Raw genomic sequence first — 20,540 nt, 5'->3', positions numbered from 1 at the left:
TGTAGACTTAATTCATGCATTACCTGTTGTATACGTTTCGTTGAATAGATTTTTTTGGGTATAAAAAACTTAATTTCAGCTTTCTATTACAGGAACTTTGTCTAAGCAGGGTGTGGGTAGGTTTGGTATTTTTTTCTGCCTCAGAAACACCATAAGACCTAGTGATTGGGTGGTCTCCAGTGATCTTCAAGGTGCTTATATTTGCATCCCTATCTTTTCTCCACACAGGAAGTGTCTGCATGGAGAAATCAGAGCTCACTCCATCTCCAGACTCTGCCAAACTATAGATATACATTTCCTCATAAAAAGTAGATTAGACTGTCCCTCAGGAGAGAGTGACAAGATCTTGCCCTGTTGGAGGTGCTAAGAGTAAAGACCACATTGTTTGCTCTTCTTTTTCTTGACCTGATGGAGACCTTGAATTCCACAGTGGACCCGATTCAGCTAGGTAAACTTGAATCCTCTTTGCTTTCTCCTTATGGTCTCATGGAAACCACACAGGGACCCCTTGAATACTCTTTGCTTTCTCCTTATGGTCTCATGGAAACCACACAGGGACCCCTTGAATCCTCTTTGCTTTCTCCTTATGGTCTCATGGAAACCACACAGGGACCCCTTGAATACTCTAAGATGATATTTCCACTGTCATCTGATTTGATGGACATTTCAGGACCGCTATCAAACTTCAGTCCCCATGCACCAATGAACTCAACTCTGCTTGTTCACAGATGCATCGGATTCAGTATGGAGTAATCGTCTGCAGCCAGAAGGACTAATTCTTTAGGGTTCATAGTCCTGAGAGAATCTACCCTTCAAATCAAGAATTTGGAAATGAGGACAGTGTTCTTAGCCCTTTGGGTCCATCCACAAAATAAGAGTTCACTGCATAATGGTTTTCTCTGACAGTTATGGTGGTGGTATTGTACCAAAGGAGACAAGGAGGCACACATCAATCTTCTGGAGGTTTAGAACCACATTCACTAGATAAGTTCAGAGTGAATTACTTGCCAAGTTCACCACATTCCCATCAGGAAGAATAATTTGGTGGATTGGCTGCCAAGGAAAGAGAAGGTAATCCTCACAGAATAGCACACTCTGTTCCAGTTTTGGGGGACTCCTGTGGTGAATGTTTTTGCCACTGGACTGAACAAGCTCCCCTTTTAGATTTCCTCAGTCCACAACCAGATGGGCAGTGAATGCTTACTGCATGAAGTTCACTTAAGCTTTCCCACCTTTCAGGAGGATCTCACAGGTTCTATACAAAGTCAGGTACTCCACTGCTTAGCTCATTTTGATTGCCCCTCTGTGACTCCATCTTGGTTTAGCAATCTTGATCTGCTTGTGGACCATCCCAGGACCTTAACTCTGAGGAGGGACTTCCTGTTGCAGTGCAGGGGCAGTCTCCTATATAACAGCTCCACCCCTGATTGAGATCCCCAGTCTCAGCTGTGCTGGGGATGATCAAGATAACTTGGAAACCTAATTTCCTCATCATTAAAGGTTCCACTTCCACCATTTCTAAGTGGATTGCATTAACTCTCAAGAGAGCTTACCAATCCCTTACTAATGGGAACCTGTCTTTCATGAAAATAAAAGCACATGTTCAAAAAATTAGTTTTGCTTCCCCCACTTATATTTTTCTCACTGTCTTGATCCAGACAATATGTATAAATAATCAACACAGTACAGAGGTCTCGCTAGGATTTTAAAACTAGGATTCCATGACTCCCATTTTGGTAAAAATAGGAGTCCCACCATCAAAAGTTGCAGTCCCTTCTTTCCTACAGAATCAATACAAATGTGAGTGCATCTGTTTTTAGATGGAGAGGTTTTCATAATGTAATAGCTTCATTACAACTTTCCATTGACAGGATTGCAAATTTATGGTTTATTTATTTGTATACGTACTTGTAGTAATTTTAGGCAAATAAATAGTCTCTGATTTGCTGTTTTTCCTGTATTTTCACAAATATGTGTCAAGTCAGAAAACAGCTTAGACTTTAAAGCGCATCTCGCAAATTCCACAACATAGCATTGTCCCATACGTTTCTGACCTACATAATTTGCATTTTAAAGTTAAATCTTTAATAAAATAATACCTAGGCTTTGGTTTCAATGATTTGCATATTTTTTCTGAATATATTTGCCCGATGATTAAGAAAACAGACAATCTAATAAACTGGTACATCCCAGACTTAGCTAAGTCTGCCATTATTTCCCGTTAAGCCTACTGGTTCACTTACAGTTTCAAACAAATTTTATGACGAAATAGTGTATATATACAGATCACCGATTCTGATCTTAAAACACAAGTTTGTATGTTTTATCATCAAAGGATAGCATGCAGGAAATCGATAGTTGCTACCTTACTCAGAAAATGGTTAATGGTCAATCAGCTATCAAAACATAATGCTCGTGAATGGGCAAGAGTTTCTTTGTCAACGTAATTGATATAAAAACTAGGCCTAGCTACTGATGCCTTGATGAATACATTTCACTACAACACTAGAACTAACCAGGCTAAGGCGAAAGGCATTAAAAAAAACAATATGGTATGGTCAGTCAATGTACCTCTTAAATAATCACAGGGCGATGTCGTTTTCGCTTTCCTAACAGAAGAAGGCGAAGTTTACATTTTTAGGCGACTTGTCGTCCACTTATGAATGGCATTTTGTTTAAGTCTCAACATGTCTTGATTCTGAGGTCACGTGCACTGCTTATTCCACTACATTCGGAAATGAACACAATAATGAAAGCTAAAGTGGTTTATTTGATGTACTTTTATAAATGACCACATGTACATCTCTGGGTCTTTCTGCCTCTGAATTCAATCACTGTAAAATCAGTACATTTCCGACCCGGCCACCAGTCAAAGCCTTTGAACTTACTGCCCAGCTATTGCATCATGTTCCTTTTTATGTACTCTTATAAAATGGCAACATGTATGTATCAAGGGGTCTTCAGCACAGCTAATTGATGAACACATTTTCTCACAAAGCAGGTGGCTGAAGCAGGACTGGCAAGTCTTTGAATTTTGCTGCACACCTATTAGATGCATACGGAGGACTCCCGTCTTGGTGATTTACTGCATCCCAGATCAAAAATTGGCATCCAGATATGCGTAATTAAGCATTTTCGAGATCTCTGCAGTATCATTTTGTAGAACCTTTTTAAGTAAGTGTGCCTGTTATAGAACTTGGCAAAGGGAGAATCATGCATGCTGGTTGAAATCAGTAAGAACTGCGTACACAAACAATATATATACATGATGAAATCAGTAAGAACTGTATACACAAACAATATATATACATGATGAAATCAGTAAGAACTGTGTACACAAACAATATATATACATGATGAAATCAGTAAGAACTGCATACACAAATGATATATGTACAAGATGGATGAGACATTCAATTTAATTTGGACCACAAGCAGTCATGAAATTAAATAACTCAGTCATGAAATTAAATAATCCACAAACAGTTACAAAGTTAAATAATCCATTTAGATAAGTTTGGGCTTACAGACAGTCATGAAATTAAATAATCATGTTAAATAATTGAAGGAAAGTCAGATAAGTGTGTTCCAGATGCAGTCAGTATAAACCGCACACTCAAACGATGTAGGTAGACAAGTGTCATGTGTACCCAAACATAACTGTCCAGATAACACTAGTGGGGTGGGAAAGGTCAGAGAAATTAGGCAAAATGGTACCCAAATGAGATGAAAGATAAAAAAACAATGGCCACAAGATATGAGTGTCTTATTTCCATCATTATTATTATTTTTAAGGATATCAGCAAAACCTTTTGTGTTGGCAGCTATAGATACGGTGGATCAGAAAAGTGGAAACACTTGATTATTTTGGCCTAATCTCATGCTGAAACCCTTCATTCTACTTGTGATGGGATGGTGTCTTAAAATAAGGGCAGTAACTGTAAGTAAAAAAAAACATTGCCCCAAACCTTGTACTTTCAGTACATAGTCTGTGACCCAGTGATTTCTCCAGGTCTCACGCACATACTTGCATGGGGGAACTCTTGTTCAGGGATTTTCAAAGATCGGTAGGATTGTAAAGTTTTAATGGCGAGTCGGTGTGTGTGTGTGTGAATTGTATTTTGAGAACAGTATGTATGAAGGAAACCACTTATAGTGCAACAAAAACGTGAGAAAAATAACTTTTAATGAATGAAGATAAAACTTGGTTGTTTATCATTAGCTGTGTTAATGTGTATTGTAGAGCTCAGGAGACCTAGTGGTCTAAAGTGCTTGCCTCTACCGATCACTGCCATCTCAGCTTTGTCCACGTGGGTTAAAATCTCAGGCTCAGCCAATGCAGGTATGTGATAAAGCCATCAGAAGCTTCACATGGGTCGGTAGTTCATAACTGGGTTTTCCTGGGTTCTTTCTCCACCTGTTATACTTGCTGCTATGTATAGCCTATCTTGTGCTGAGAAATGGTGTTAAACACAAAACAAGATTTGTATTGACAATAACACTATATCACACATAACAAATTTCCACCATGTCATAACCTCTCCAAGAGCAGTTGGTTTTGCAATATCTAGATACAAGTGTCTCATAATGTTACTTGATATTGGTATTTGATAACAAATCAAACACTTACAAGAATATTCAAAATTAGTTTGTATATTTGACAGATATTGGATTGACTACATAGGTCATCTGGTGTTGAAAAGCCATGTATCTGTCTGAACAGATTGATCATGCAGGGTACCATCTTCATGGTTTTCAAACCTCAGAAGTATTAAATGGCTGTGAATGTAACTGAATATTTTGCTATTGACCCTAGAAAAGCCCTGAATCGTAGCAAACTTGCATCAATAGAGCTTTTTACATTCCTTGTATATCCTGGTTGCACCATGAACATTGGAAACACCGTCCCATACTGTACCACAACATTTTACGCACTGTACCCTCTTAAACTCAATTAGTTATTAAGACATTAGATTATATTCACAGTTTGGGGTTTTTTGTATAAAGAAAACAGGATGTTGCTTCCTTCTGATTATGTAATTTGTGAAAATTTTAAACCAATAAACAGTGAATGGAGATACTTGGGTTTGCATTTCACATTGTGTTCATTCATTTTGCTAACGGGGTCAAGTTATGATCTTTGAAGGCATAGACAGATTTATTTGGAGGTTATTTGCATTTACATAATTAAGAAAATTAAGAAACATTAGCTCATTAGAACAGTTATTTTGTCAACAATAAGCAAATACATAACAGTGAACTTTAACATGCATACATACATACATACATACATACATGCATGCATGCATATATACATACACACCTCACCCCACCCAACCCCACCCCACCCACAGATTTCCAGTGTTAATTGAAGTGTGTCCAATTCATGACCAGAGAAAAATGGCTTGTTACTAGTGCTTTAATGTTTTTGGTCATTCTTCAAAAACTACTTCTCGGCATAATAAATTTAAATGCTGGTAATCCCCATGCCCCCTTTTAGAATTTAGTTCTGTAAGGGTCTTCTTAGGTTATCATGCTGTATCCCACACTCGGTCATGCCACACATCAATCTCTGGGGAAACGGGGCCCCACATGAAAGTGCTGCTGTGGACACATTAGTGTAGGAGAAACCATATGCAAGTAACCTCCTGCCCACCAGAGCCATACAGTGGTCCTGCAGCGATCACTACACCTGGAAAGGAGAGGATGTGAGAGACACTTCACTTTCCTTTGGTGAGTGGGACGTCGGGCCCAGGCCTCGCACCCCGCCCCTCCCCCCCGAACATGCATGCATGCATGCATCCATACATACATACATACATACATAACCCACCCCACCCCACCCCAAATATTTGCAGTGTTAATTGAAGTGTGTCCAATTCATGACCAGAGAAAAATGGCTTGTTACTAGTGCTTTAATGTTTTTGGTCATTCTTCAAAAAAATACATCTTGGTTTAATTAATTTAAATGCTGGTAATCCCATTTAGAATTTAGTTCTGTAAGGGACTTCTTAGGTTACTATGCTGTATCCCACACCTTAGTGGTTAGATATGCTCATATTCATTATCAAACACAACTGGCTATGGTCAAGCTTTTGTGTTAAGAAATAGCAAGTTTGTTGCCACTCTACCCTAACATAGGAGGAATTAGTGTTTCTTAAACCTTTGCCTCAGTAGAGCCTGTTGTTGTGTAGACAGCTGATATACATATGCCCGAGCCACACGGTGCAGTGTGCTGTAAATAGAATATCTGTTACCTATATGACTCGATGTGCATAGGCCTGCCTGATAAATTTATAGCAGTGTAATATATCTTAAATTCAACATAAATTGTAACCATCTTACTGTTTTTGTACACATCTGTTATCTGTCAGTATGTTTAAGAGTAAAATCTGATCTTTATAGTTGTATAATTATTTTTTACGGAATAGTGTTTCATTTACTTTAAATCTTTAGAACTTGTTCACTGTCAAGTCCATGAGGCAGTGTGACCAAACTAGAAATGTACCAATTTGTTGATGGTGTCTACATAACTTAACCATCCACATTTTAATAACTTACCAAAATAAGTGTTGCCTTCAGAAGCACCTGACTTGTGGAAGCCTTCTTAGTAGTAATTCTAATCATCCAAACTCAAGAAAGTGCTAAACAAAATCCTTGGCCTCTATTTTGGAGCATGAAGAATCCAACCCAGTTTATTTAAATAGCAGATTTTAACTTGATCTTAAATACCAACTACATGAATTTGGTGTAATGGTCATTAACTGTAATGCCTACTGTAGTGTCTAATAGGGGTTTCCTTCAAAGGTGGCTCTATGAAAATTAGCTAAAAATAGCTGATGTTTACTATAGGCATCCAAACATGTTTCCATGTGGATGGTACAGTGGTTTCCAGACATGCTTCCATGTGGATGGTACAGTGGTTTCCAGACATGCTTCCATGACGATGGTACAGTGGTTTCCAGACATGCTTGTAGTTGAAATCCACTAGTGCTTCCATGAGAATGGAGTAGAGGCATCTTATAGTGCTTGCATGGGGCTAAAATCTAGTTTGGTTTTCTTTGATCTTTTTATACCAATAATTATTCTTGTAACTCACATTACTTTGTTATTGTGTATCTTTGTTATTGTGTGTCTTTGTTATTACTCATGAATAACAACTACGCTTGTTCAGAGTGCATACAAGAGAGTCATGCATTTTGTAAAGTATAGTCAACTGAAATCTGGAATCCGGTTGATTTTACTTCTATAATGTACTTATGGTCTAGTTATTGTACACTGCCATGTCAAAGACAACAGCCATTTATCAATGTTTTAATTATACCACATTTCCTTTTCACAATAAGTTCATACAAGTGACAGAGTAATGTCACATCCCACTCTTTCTCAGCAGGATGTGGTCTGCCATTTATCGTTTTCCACTCCTGGCAGTGTGGTATAAATATTGCAGTTCAGTTTTAATCATGCATTGTGTAGAATCATCAGACTGTGGCAACCATTCAGTTTGTGTCAGTATGAAAAATACCCAGCACAGTAATATATTAATTAAGTGATAAGGAATGACAAAATTAATGAATAAATGTACTAGTTATTTATACACGTTGATTGGTGCAGGTCATATTTTTTAGGAAATCAGTTTTTAGCTCTACTGGTCATCGACCAGAAGAGTTCATGGGATGATCTGTTATCTGTCCTCCATCCATCTGTTATCAGTCATCCATCCATCTGTTATCTGTCCTCCATCCATCTGTTATCTGTCATCCATCCGTCTGTTATTCCTCCTTAGAACAACATGCTACAAAACTGTCTTGAAACTTTACACATGCATTGAGCCCATGTTCTAGTGATGCTGCTTGGACAGCAAATATGGTCACCACTGTGAATGATTTGGGTTTGAAAAGACATTTTTTTGCTTACATTCCTTTACCCCATGATGGAGTTAATTGATACATTGGTTGAATTATTTTGAACTAAAGGCAGTTTATTATGTTATGCTTGCTCAACCTTTGGTCATTGGTGTCAGGGTTTTAAAGCAATGCTTTGTGTGATCAGTACTGGTCTTTTATATTCTTTGATGAGCTGACTTACCTGCTATGAAGCACAAGTTCTCTGCATATTTCTTCTGGATTAACTGTGTTGTGACCTGAGTAGTTATCAATCTTCAGTATTTGCTGACATATTCATGATCAGTATTTGTTGACAGATTCATGATCAGTCATCAGCATTTGCTAACATTAATGATCAGTCATCAGTATTTGCTGACATTCATGATCAATTATCAATATTTGTTGACATATTTATAATCAATCATCAGCATTTGCTGCCAGATTTATAAGTCATCAGTATTCATGACAGATTCATAAGTCATCAGTATTCATGACAGCTTTATAATCAACCCGACAGATTCATGATCAGTTAATAATCATTTATACTGTCTACATGATGCCATGCCAAAACCAGGGCTATTCTTCAAATAGTTGCAAATTGGAAACATCAGGAATGGTGTAGAACTGAATATAATCAAAATAATTAACAAAAGTTATAATTAATGAATTGGCCATGTCATTAAGATGGTCAATACTTGGCCGTGTTATTAAGATGGTCAATACTTGGCCATGTCATTAAGATGGTCAATACTTGGCCATGTTATTAAGATGGTCAATACTTGGCCATGTCATTAAGATGGTCAATACTTGGCCATGTTATTAAGATGGTCAATACTTGGCCATGTTATTAAGATGGTCAATACTTGGCCATGCCATTAAGATGGTCAGAATACTTCGCCATGTCATTAAGATGGTCAATACTTGGCCATGCCATTAAGATGGTCAGTACTTGGTCATGTTATTAAGATGGTCAATACTTGGCCATGTTATTAAGATGGTCAGAATACTTCGCCATGTCATTAAGATGGTGAATACTTGGCCATGTTATTAAGATGGTCAATACTTGGCCATGTCATTAAGAATGTCAGTACTTGGTCATGTCATTAAGATGGTCAATACTTGGCCATGTCATTAAGATGGTCAATACTTGGCCATGTTATTAAGATGGTCAATACTTGGCCATGCCATTAAGATGGTCAATACTTGGCCATGCCATTAAGATGGTCAATACTTGGCCATGCCATTAAGATGGTCAATACTTGGCCATGTTATTAAGATGGTCAATACTTGGCCATGTTATTAAGATGGTCAATACTTGGCCATGTTATTAAGATGGTCAATAGTTGTCCATGTTATTAAGATGGTCAGTAGTTGGCCATGCTATTAAGATGGTCAATACTTGGCCAGCTCATTTAATCAGAACAGAACTACTGCTCTGGAAAGTTGGCGTAAGACAATTTGGGAGATTTGCAAAATTTGGCTTGGAGTTTGGACTCCTAAAGAGGGAGGATTTTCAGTGAGAATGGAAAGTTTTTCATTCTGTCACAGGTTTTCAAGTTTCTTATCCCAGTGAGGACCCAAAGGATAACTATATGAGCAGTTTCTGTCCATTTGTATGAGAACTTCTCGGTGATTTCAAAGTAAGGAAACATTATTTTAACTAGATCTAAAAAAATTATATATGCTACCTTAAATGGGAGAGTATGTTCATATACAAAGTTGGCAGACATTGTCTTGGCACATATATCTTTATACATCTTTTGATGGAAATTCCCCGTCACATTTGATATATTTTAATATGCTAAATAATACCACTCTTTCCACCATAGCCGATATTAAAATCAGCTTTACAGGAAGGGCACTTTGCACATCCTTGAACTTGGTTCTGTCTACAGAAATTCCCATCCATCATTAAATTCCCATTTCCATCCATCATTAAATTCCCATTTCCATCCATCATTTAATTTCATGAACTTGGTTCTGTCTACAGAAATTCTCATTTCCATCCATCATTAAAATCCCATTTCCATCCATCATTAAAATCCCATTTCCATCCATCATTAAATTCCCATTTCCATCCATCATTAAATTCCCATTTCCATCCATCATTAAATTTCATGAACTTGGTTCTGTCTACAGAAATTCCCATTTCCATCCATCATTAAAATCCCATTTCCATCCATCATTAAATTCCCATTTCCATCCATCATTAAAATTCATGTAATGTTTCAGCTGCTTAGCTTCTGGTATTTTAGCACAGGGAGATAATACATGCTTAGACATCTCAACAAACTTTAAACACTGAAGGTAAGCTGCTGTTTTTGCTGATTGATGCTTTTTTAATGGAACCATGATCAAATGATCACTAATCTTTTCAGAATTGCATCTGACCACACATAGAATAATCCATGCTACAAACGTACAAGTCTGAAGTCAACTGACCTTGCTAACAGACTCGAAGGGCTTTTAATTGTTTTAAGCTTCTTAAGTCGGCAACTAAATCTTTTAGTCACTGCACAGGCATGTGATCACATACAGCATTACCATAAATATACTACACTGGTAGCAAGGTGTGATTTTTTTTTCTTCAATAATAGTTTTGTATACATGGGAGATTTCAGGGATGGACAGGAGACACTCTTCATGTCTGCTACTTAAACAATAAGGGTATTTTAGGTAAACATGGGCACTGCACAGAGGTTATAAAACATGAAGAACAATGTCAACTTTTCGTTCCAAACCATTTATAATTTAACTAAAATACTGTATTTTTTTCAGTCTATTTGTAATTTAATTAAAATACTGCATTTTTTCCAGTCTGTTTTTAATTTAATTAAAATACAGCATTTTTTCCAGTCTATTTGTAATTTAATTAAAATACGGCATTTTTTCCAGTCTATTTGTAATTTAACTAAAATACGGCATTTTTAGAAAAGGGATAAATCTGCAAAAACATGTTTCAAGCAAATCATTGGAACAAAATCAAAATGTCCATGACAGCACCAGAAAAAAAATGCTTATGAAAGGTGAATGTGAAAGAAAGGGTTGTGATGCTGTTATCAACACTGACACCGCATTTTCCTTGTTTCTTCATTCCTGTCCAGATTAAAATTTGCCGTTTGTATGATTTTAAATTATAGGTTATTTTTTTATGTTTTCAGATACAAATGATTTGTGAATTCAAAGGGGATTGAGCCTGGAGTGGAAGGTAGGTTTATGTGTTTGTTTTGTGTGATTGTCTATGTCGACTCACCGTTGTATTTTCAGCATCAACTATCATGATTTTTGTGAAGCTGGTCTTTGGCTTGGTTGTATAATTTTACCAAAAACTTGTCCTGACAGTTTTAGGTATTCTTTTTAAAGACCTACCTGCATGTTAATGCATCAACTTTGAAGTAAAACTTGTTTGAACTCTGGTTCACTGGTAGGCAGAGAAACAAGTTTTTGTGTTCAAGTCTAAGAAAGATGTTTATGTTTTTGCAAGGAGCTTGTAATTTCTGTTGTTTGTTCATGTTAATTCATTGAAGCAAATTTAGAACTGTGTTGCTTTTGCTTAGGGGGCAGGTACCAGTTTTTATGTACAAATTTAATACCGCAATCAGCGACCTAGTATTAAAAATCATAAAAAAATCAAATACACAAGTGAAGTCAAAAAGGTCCATATTTTTAGATACCTGTATTAAAACAAAGCATAAGAATAGTATTCACTTGACCAGAGAAGTCAATGGCAGTTCATAGCAGAAGAAGTTTATGCACCCCAACCCCTATTTTATACATGCATTTTTCACATCCAAAGGCCATTTTTGACAGCATCTAATGCGCACAGTGCAAACGTAAGCTGTTTCCCTAGATGAAAATTTTGAAAAACATTGTCTGCTAAATAGTTTGATGCAATTCAGAATAGTTGTCATCCAAGCCGCTTTTGAGATATTCTACTTGCCTTGAACCCATGTGTCTACTGCTATGGGAGGCTAGCTCTTCTTCCTAGCCGACTATTGGTATTTCACTATCAATTGACTGCAGGGCAACTTTGGAAGGTGTACATGCCTGACGTCAATTTCAAGAACAACACAAGCCTGAAACACCTAGTTCACAAATATATCCATATCTGTAAATAGTAAACAATAATAGCTGAAAAAGTCACACCATAGCCTTAAGTTAAGAAATTTGCCAGGGGCCAGTTTATGAAACTGGACCCTGCCACCTTACGTACCAAGAGGCTTAATCATTCAGTTTAATATAGAAATGAAATTTTGTGAATAATGCCACAAGCAGGGGGTCCAACGTCTAAAATTTAAATAGGGATTGGTAAGCATAGGACAGTCTATGTTGATTAGGTTTTGATCATGGGGGATAAAGGTTAGCTATATGTATCCCCTCCTCATTTGCTTATAAAAGGTCCAGTCATCAGTAAAATACAAAATTATATTAAAACATGTTCAGTTGTATGTTTAAGGAAGTGTATTATTGCATATTACTAGAGTATTTTTGCATATCAATAGTGTATTGTTGCATGTTACTAGTGTATTGTTGCATATTACTAGTGTATTGTTGCAAGTTACTAGTGTATTGTGGCATATTACTAGTGTATTGTTGCATATTGCTAGTGTATTGATGCATATCAATTGTGTATTGTTGCATATTACTAGTGTATTGTTGCATGTTACTAGTGTATTGTTGCATATTATTAGTGTATTGTTGCATATTACTCGTGTATTGTTTCATTTTAGTAGTGTGTTTCAAATTACTGTAGAATACACTGTAAAGAACAGGATGCACTCAATTTTTTGTTTGTGGTGTCCGTGTATGGTTAATTTGGGTAGTGTCAACATTACCTTGGCTGTTTACAAACCCTATAATCTGTTCTGATTGATCTGTAGGAACTCCTTGGTTATCAAGGAGGACTCAAAGTTTATGGCTGAATTGAATAATGCCTACACTCCATAAATCAAAGTAAACATGCAGATCTCAGACTGTGTTTGCTCATTCTACATGGAATGAATTACATGGCAACCAAGATCAAGCACAATTATAAAACAGTGTACACAGTCTGGAATTGTTATCAGTAGAACTACCACATTAATTATCAAATCAAGCCTTAACAGCCAGTTATTCTGGTCATTCTCTTGTCCATGCCCATTTTGATAAACAATTACAAGGAACTGCTTTGACAAAGTTTATTATATGTAAAGTATGTAAAACATTCTTTATTTTCAAAAGTTTAGTTTTCTTTTGTACTCTGGTTTAATTTCTAGATTATGATTTTGTAATTGATGCCTTAATTGATGCACACGCTATTGCCATATTCAAATTGTCCATACCAGTGACCTTGTTAAGTTTATTCTGGTTATGTGACAAGGTCAGTCAGTTCAAAGTGGTTCATAGTTTTGATATTTGTTACAAAGCTTTAATTTAAATTTGAATATAATTTGTTTTTGTACATCTTAGAAATGACTTGGAGTGTCTTGGATACAAGGTTTTGTTTGAATCATTTATATTTATCCTGTCATAATGAATCATTTATATTTATCCTCCCATAATGAAAAGCAGTTTTAAGAATCACTGCATAAATCAGGCAGTAGTATAAATTTGTTCCTAGTTTTCTCCATAAATCCGGCAGTAGTATAAATTTATTCCTAGTTTTCTCAAATCAGGCAGTAGTATAAATTTATTCCTAGTTTTCTCAAATCAGGCAGTAGTATAAATATATTCCTAGTTTTCTCAAATCAGGCAGTAGTATAAATATATTCCTAGTTTTCTCCATAAATCCGGCAGTAGTATAAATATATTCCTAGTTTTCTCCATAAATCCAGCAGTAGTATAAATATATTCCTAGTTTTCTCCATAAATCCGGCAGTAGTATAAATTTATTCCTAGTTTTCTCCATAATCTGAAGTCCTTTTCACTAATTACTGTATAGTTCAAAAGTTGATTGGAGTTTTTTTTAATGGTTCCAGAATAAACTTTATGACAACTGCAGATTACTAGACAGATGTTTTGACAATAGGCTTTATGACAACTGCAGATTACTAGACATGTTTTTGGCAATAGACCTGATGCAGCTTAGAGATATTCAAATTCAAACCTGCCAAACCTTGCAAGCATTATGAAAGGATGTTGTGGTTAAATACAAGTACATGTATTGGCTTGTTTGGGTTTGGTCTAGATCAGGGTTTTCACCTTGGACACAGTATAGTTAGTTGGGATAACTATACAAAGGGTAATATTGATGTCTTAATCTATTTTTGTTCATGCAAAATGTCCACATAATCAAGCTTTTACTTTTGTTCATGCAAAATGTCCACATAATCAAGCTTTTACTTTTGTTCATGCAAAATGTCCACATAATCAAGCTTTTACTTTTGTTCATGCAAAATGTCCACATAATCAAGCTTTTGCTTTTGTTCATGCAAAATGTCCACATAATCAAGCTTTTACTTTTGTTCATGCAAAATGTCCACATAATCAAGCTTTTGCTTTTGTTTTCTAGTATTGTCAGGAAATTCCTCCAGCAAATATAAACATGAAAGTGACAGTCTTTAAAACATTCAGTCAACTGATTTTTTAAAAAAGCAACACATTATTCAGATGCTTAGCTATGCTTGGAAAATTAGCAACAACTGCATTGATTGGACATCTGGTGTCAATTTGCATGGTAGAAGCAACAACTGCATTGATTGGACATACAGTGTCAATTTGCATGTTAAAAGTAACAACTGTATTGATTGGACATATGGTGTCAATTTACATAGTAAAAGTAATAACTGCATTGATTGGATATATGGTGTCAAGTTGTAAGGTAGAAGCAACAACCACATTGATTGGACATATGGTGTCAGTTTGAGCACTGGTTGTGACAGGAGAATGATTGCCATGAAAATTAATCCATAGCCTAAAGATTACATCATGTTGAGTGATCTGGCAAGAAAAAATTGACCTCTGTGGGTTTTGGAAATACAGTTTCTGAAGCTGGACTGTGGTAATTAAGGCTGAAGTGTACTTTACATTATGTTTAGTTGAACATATTATTGCCTTTACATCATCAGTGCACAATTCAGAACTCTTGACACTCATGTTTTCCACATCAGCAATGACAATACATGATATTTCATTGCATCTGTCACAATGGCTTCTGGTGTGCATGTTTAAAATTAATGAGCCATGTATATGAATACAATTTAGGTGTACATTTCCATTACTTAGTATATTCATTCAGGGTATATATGAATAGTATGTTAATTTAGGGTGGATATGAATACAGTTTAGATGTACATTTCCATTACTTAGTATATTTATTCAAGGTACAAATGAATACAGTTTAGGTGTACATTTCCATTACTTAGTATATTCATTCAGGGTACATATGAATACAGTTTAGGTGTACATTTCCATTACTTAGTATATTCATTCAGGGTGCATATGAATACAGTTTAGGTGTACATTTCCATTACTTAGTATATTCATTCAGGGTACATATGAATACAGTTTAGATGTACATTTCCATTACTTAGTATATTCATTCAGGGTGTATATGAATACAGTTTAGGTGTACATTTCCATTACTTAGTATATTCATTCAGGGTACATATGAATACAGTTTAGATGTACATTTCCATTACTTAGTATATTCATTCAGGGTACATATGAATACAGTTTAGGTGTACATTTCCATTACTTAGTATATTTATTCAAAGTACATATGAATACAGTTTAGATGTACATTTCCATTACTTAGTATATTCATTCAGGGTGCATATGAATACAGTTTAGGTGTACATTTCCATTACTTAGTATATTCATTCAGGGTACATATGAATACAGTTTAGGTGTACATTTCCATTACTTAGTATATTTATTCAAAGTACATATGAATACAGTTTAGGTGTACATTTCCATTACTTAGTATATTTATTCAAAGTACATATGAATACAGTTTAGGTGTACATTTCCATTACTTAGTATATTTATTCAAAGTACATATGAATACAGTTTAGGTGTACATTTCCATTACTTATTATATTCATTCAGGGTACATATGAATAAGTTTAGGTGTACATTTCCATTACTTAGTATATTTATTCAAAGTACATATGAAAATAAGAGTTTGCTTCTCTTTAATCAGTCACATGGCTTCTGAGGTGATAGCGCAACCTGTTTATAAAAGGCACATGGGAACAGATAATGTTGGTCTTTGCTGACATGTTCTTTATTTAGATCTTTATATATTCAGTAAAATTATGAAAAGCTTGCGTATAAATGTTGTCTTTTATATGCAAGTGTGTCCACTCAGCCAGGTTTCATTTTATTTTGAATAATTAAGGAATTAATTTTCCAAAATGTGTCCCAAGACTCTAATACTATCAGGTCTTGTAAGCCTTGTCCAGTGAATGGTGGCAGAGGAAGTGACCGTATTTTGCTGATCATGTACTTCAGACACTAAGATCTGCCATTGTATAATGTGCTGCAGATCTGGGTCTGTTTCTCCTCATCGCAGATGCCTCTATTTTAGTAAATGAATACCTGTTTTCACTTACCAGTTATAAGTTTCATGAGCATGCCAGTGTGAGGAGATTATATTAAAAAGAAAAATTTGAATCATTGAAACTGGGTTATTTACCTATTGAAATAAATGCCTCTTTTGAAGTCATTATTTTAATCCTAACACCACTGAACCAAAAAAATGGCTTGTCTACATCAATTTTGCTTAGGTGTTCTGCTATTATAGCATGGGTGTGTCTTGCTCAGACATTGACAGCTACAGTTGTCACTTGAGTGATGCTGCTGGGAATTTTAGGTCATACAAAAGGTTACTGTTTGACATGCATGTTAGACTTCAAAGGAGAGATCTAGTTTTCAAGATAAATACCATTTTACTCTGTATGATTATCTGAGGGGCCGAGTGGTCTAAAGCGCTCTCCATTATGGATCACTGCCATCTCACCTCTGACTGCATGGGTTTCAGTCTTGGATTCAGCCAATGTGGGTATGTGAGAAAGCTTGCCAGTAGCTTCTCGTGGGTCAGTGGTTCTTTCCGGGGTTTTCCCAGGTTCTTCCTCCACCATTAATACTGGCTGCCATGTATAGCCAATCATGTACTGAAAAATGGCGTTAAACCCTACAACAACAACATCTATATGATTATAAAGGGGAATTTTTTGTATTAGGATTTTTATTCAAAGCAAAGTCAAGATCTTTATATGCTGGTGCATCAAATGATATCATCCTAATTCTAGACTGCTCAGTTTGGTCAACTTTTTATGCATTCATTACATAAAACCACACTTTGTGCACATTCATTACATAAAACCACACTTTATACACATTCATTATATAAAACCACACTTTGTACACATTCATTACATAAAACCACACTTTGTACACATTCTTTACATAAAACCACACTTTGTACACATTCTTTACATAAAACCACACTTTGTACACATTCTTTACATAAAACCACACTTTGTACACATTCTTTACATAAAAACACACGTTGTACACATTCATTACATAAAACCACACTTTGTACACATTCTTTACATAAAACCACACTTTGTACACATTCTTTACATAAAACCACACTTTTTACACATTCATTACATAAAATCACACTTTGTACACATTCTTTACATAAAACCACACTTTGTACACATTCTTTACATAAAACCACACTTTGTACATATTCTTTACATAAAACCACACTTTGTACACATTCATTACATAAAACCACACTTTGTACACATTCATTACATAAAACCGCACTTTGTGCACATTCATTACATAAAACCGCACTTTGTGCACATTCATTACATAAAACCACACTTTGTGCACATTCATTACATAAAACCACACTTTGTACACATTCATTACATAAAACTACACTTTGTACACATTCATTACATAAAACTACACTTTGTACACATTCATTACATAAAACCACACTTTGTACACATTCATTACATAAAACCACACTTTGTACACATTCATTACATATAAGCACACTTTGTACACATTCATTACATAAAACCACACTTTGTACACATTCAATACATAAACATTACTGTGAAATAAGTTTCACATGTTATTATATTACCTCATAAAGATCTAAACAATATTTGTACAATACTTTGATGGTACCCAAGGAATTTGTATCGTAAAAATTCATATATTTGGGAGGGTTTTGTTAACTTCTTTGCTGGAATGATCTGTCATGGAAGGGTATGCTTCCTTAACTTCAGCATTGCTGGGCTGATATGTCCTGAAAAGGTGATTCCTTAAGTTCAGCATTTACAGAGACATCTCAAGCTTTGCCTTCAATTTCACAATCTCAGTGCTCTGTCAAAATGTTTGACTTTTGCCATACATATATGATCTCTTATTGTCCAATCTAAAATCAGATGGTGTCAGAAATTTAAGGTTGTCTGAAGGGCATTGTATGCTTATCTTTGATGTAGTTATCAAAAGAATGCTGTTAAGTAAGTAGAAGCCACATGTATGAACTAATCACTTCATTTATACACAGTAAAATAGGCAGTGACTTTCACTTGTTTGTGTCAAAGCAAGCTTTTGATTTGGATCCAGTCTAACAAATGCTAAAGATTATCCTGCTTTGATTTGACTCTAGTCTAACAAATGCTAAAGTTCATCCTGCTTTGATTTGTCTCTTAAGTCTAACAAATGCTAAAGATTATCTTGCTTTGATTTGACTCTAGTCTTACAAATTCTAAAGATTATCCTGCTTTGATTTGACTCTAGTCTAACAAATGCTAAAGATTATCCTGCTTTGATTTGACTCTAGTCTAACAAATTCTAAAGATTATCCTGCTTTGATTTGACTCTAGTCTAACAAATTCTAAAGATTATCCTGCTTTGATTTGACTCTAGTCTAACAAATTCTAAAGATTATCCTGCTTCAATTCAGTGCAAGAGTTTTAATGTCCTTTATAATAATGATACAAATAATCAGTTGGAACATTTGATAAAGATTGTGTGATTTTTGGCAAAAAGAAAAGAAAAATGAGACACATCTCCAGTTTGGTGAAATGTCAAAGCTGTAAATAATTTGGTAATAACAAAGTTAAAAAAATTGTGTCCAGTATCATGCTTAAAGAAGTTGGGTCGATAGATAGTAAAGAATTTTGTTTTACTCATTCTCTAGTACTGACTGGTAAAATTTTGACTAGGTAGAGTAAAACTTTGCTTCATACTCATCCCAGGGCCAAGTAGATGCATAGTTCATTTTATATTCTTAGCATGACAAAGTTTTAGGTTACTAAAAATTGCCTGCTTGTCATCAGTTATAGATTGCTTTTGCCTGCTTGTTATCAGTATCTAACTTGTCACAAATGAAGCTGACATCAATCTTCGTACAGGTACCTGATGTAGGATTTCTTAGTGGTATTCACATTTCCAATGACACTTAATGTTATTCACATTTACGGTGACACTTCATTGTATTCACATTTTCAGCGGCACTTTTCATCGTATTCACATTAACAGCGATGCATTTCAAAGTATTCACATTTACAGTGACACTTTTAATGGTTTACATTTGCAGCGACTTTTCATGGTTTACGTTTACAGCGACACTTCATGATATTCACATTTGCAGTGACACTTTTCATGGTATTCACATTTACAGTGACACTTCATTGTACTCACATTTACAGTGACACTTCATTGTATTCACATTTACAGTATCACTTCATAGTAATCACATTTACTGTAACACTTCATGGTATTCACAATTATAGTGACACTTCATTGTATTCACATTTACAGTGACACTTCATTGTATTCACATTTACAGTATCACTTCATAGTAATCACATTTACAGTAACACTTCATGGTATTCACACTTACAGCGACACTTCATTGTATTCACATTTACAGTTACACTTTTCTTGATAACTGCATTTACAGTGACACATTTATAGTGACACTTCATTGTATTCACATTTACAGTGACACTTCATGTTATTCACATTTACGGTGACACTTTTGATAATTGCATTTACAGTGACACATTTATAGCGACACTTCATTGTATTCATATTTACAAGGACATTTTTCATGTTATTCACATTTACAGTCATACTTTTCATGATACTGCATTTATAGTGATACTTTTCATGATGCTGCATTTTTAGTGACACTTCAGTGTATTCACATTTACAGTGACACTTCATTGTATTCACATTTATAGCAACACTTCATTGTATTCACATTTATAGAGACACTTCATGTTATTCACATTTATAGTGACACTTCATTATATTCACATTTACAGTGATACTTTTCATGATACTGCATTTATAGTGACACTTCAATGTATTCACATTTACAGTGACACTTCATGTTATTCACATTTACAGTGACACTTCATTGTATTCACATTTATAGTGACACTTCATTGTATTCACATTTACAGTGACACTTCATTGTATGCACACTTATAGAGACACTTCATTGTTTGCATACTTATAGAGACACTTCATTGTATTCACATTTACAGTCATACTTCATTGTATTCACATTTAGAGTGACACTTCATTGTATTCACATTTACATTTACACTTTCTTGATAATTGGATTTACAGTGATACTTTTCATGGTACTGTAATTTCATTTATAGAGAGACACTTCATGTTATT

The 20,540-nt window shown here is 35.1% G+C and overlaps 1 protein-coding gene across 2 annotated transcripts in view; it reads left to right on the top strand.

The window, feature by feature from the left end:
• LOC149785896 (uncharacterized) overlaps positions 1 to 20,540 on the top strand; it is a 277,180-nt gene that overhangs the window by 133,276 nt on the left and 123,364 nt on the right. For both annotated transcript variants that reach the window (XM_089976106.1, XM_089976107.1), the window contains one exon: positions 11,048 to 11,094. The gene's annotated coding sequence lies outside the window, so the exon portion shown is untranslated. The remainder of the gene's footprint in view (positions 1 to 11,047; positions 11,095 to 20,540) is intronic.

Source organism: Sinohyriopsis cumingii, chromosome 12, assembly GCF_028554795.1.
Source record: "Sinohyriopsis cumingii isolate HCF-2022 chromosome 12, ASM2855479v2, whole genome shotgun sequence".
Classification (NCBI taxonomy): domain Eukaryota; kingdom Metazoa; phylum Mollusca; class Bivalvia; order Unionida; family Unionidae; genus Sinohyriopsis; species Sinohyriopsis cumingii.
This window is presented reverse-complemented; position numbering and strand designations above follow the sequence as displayed.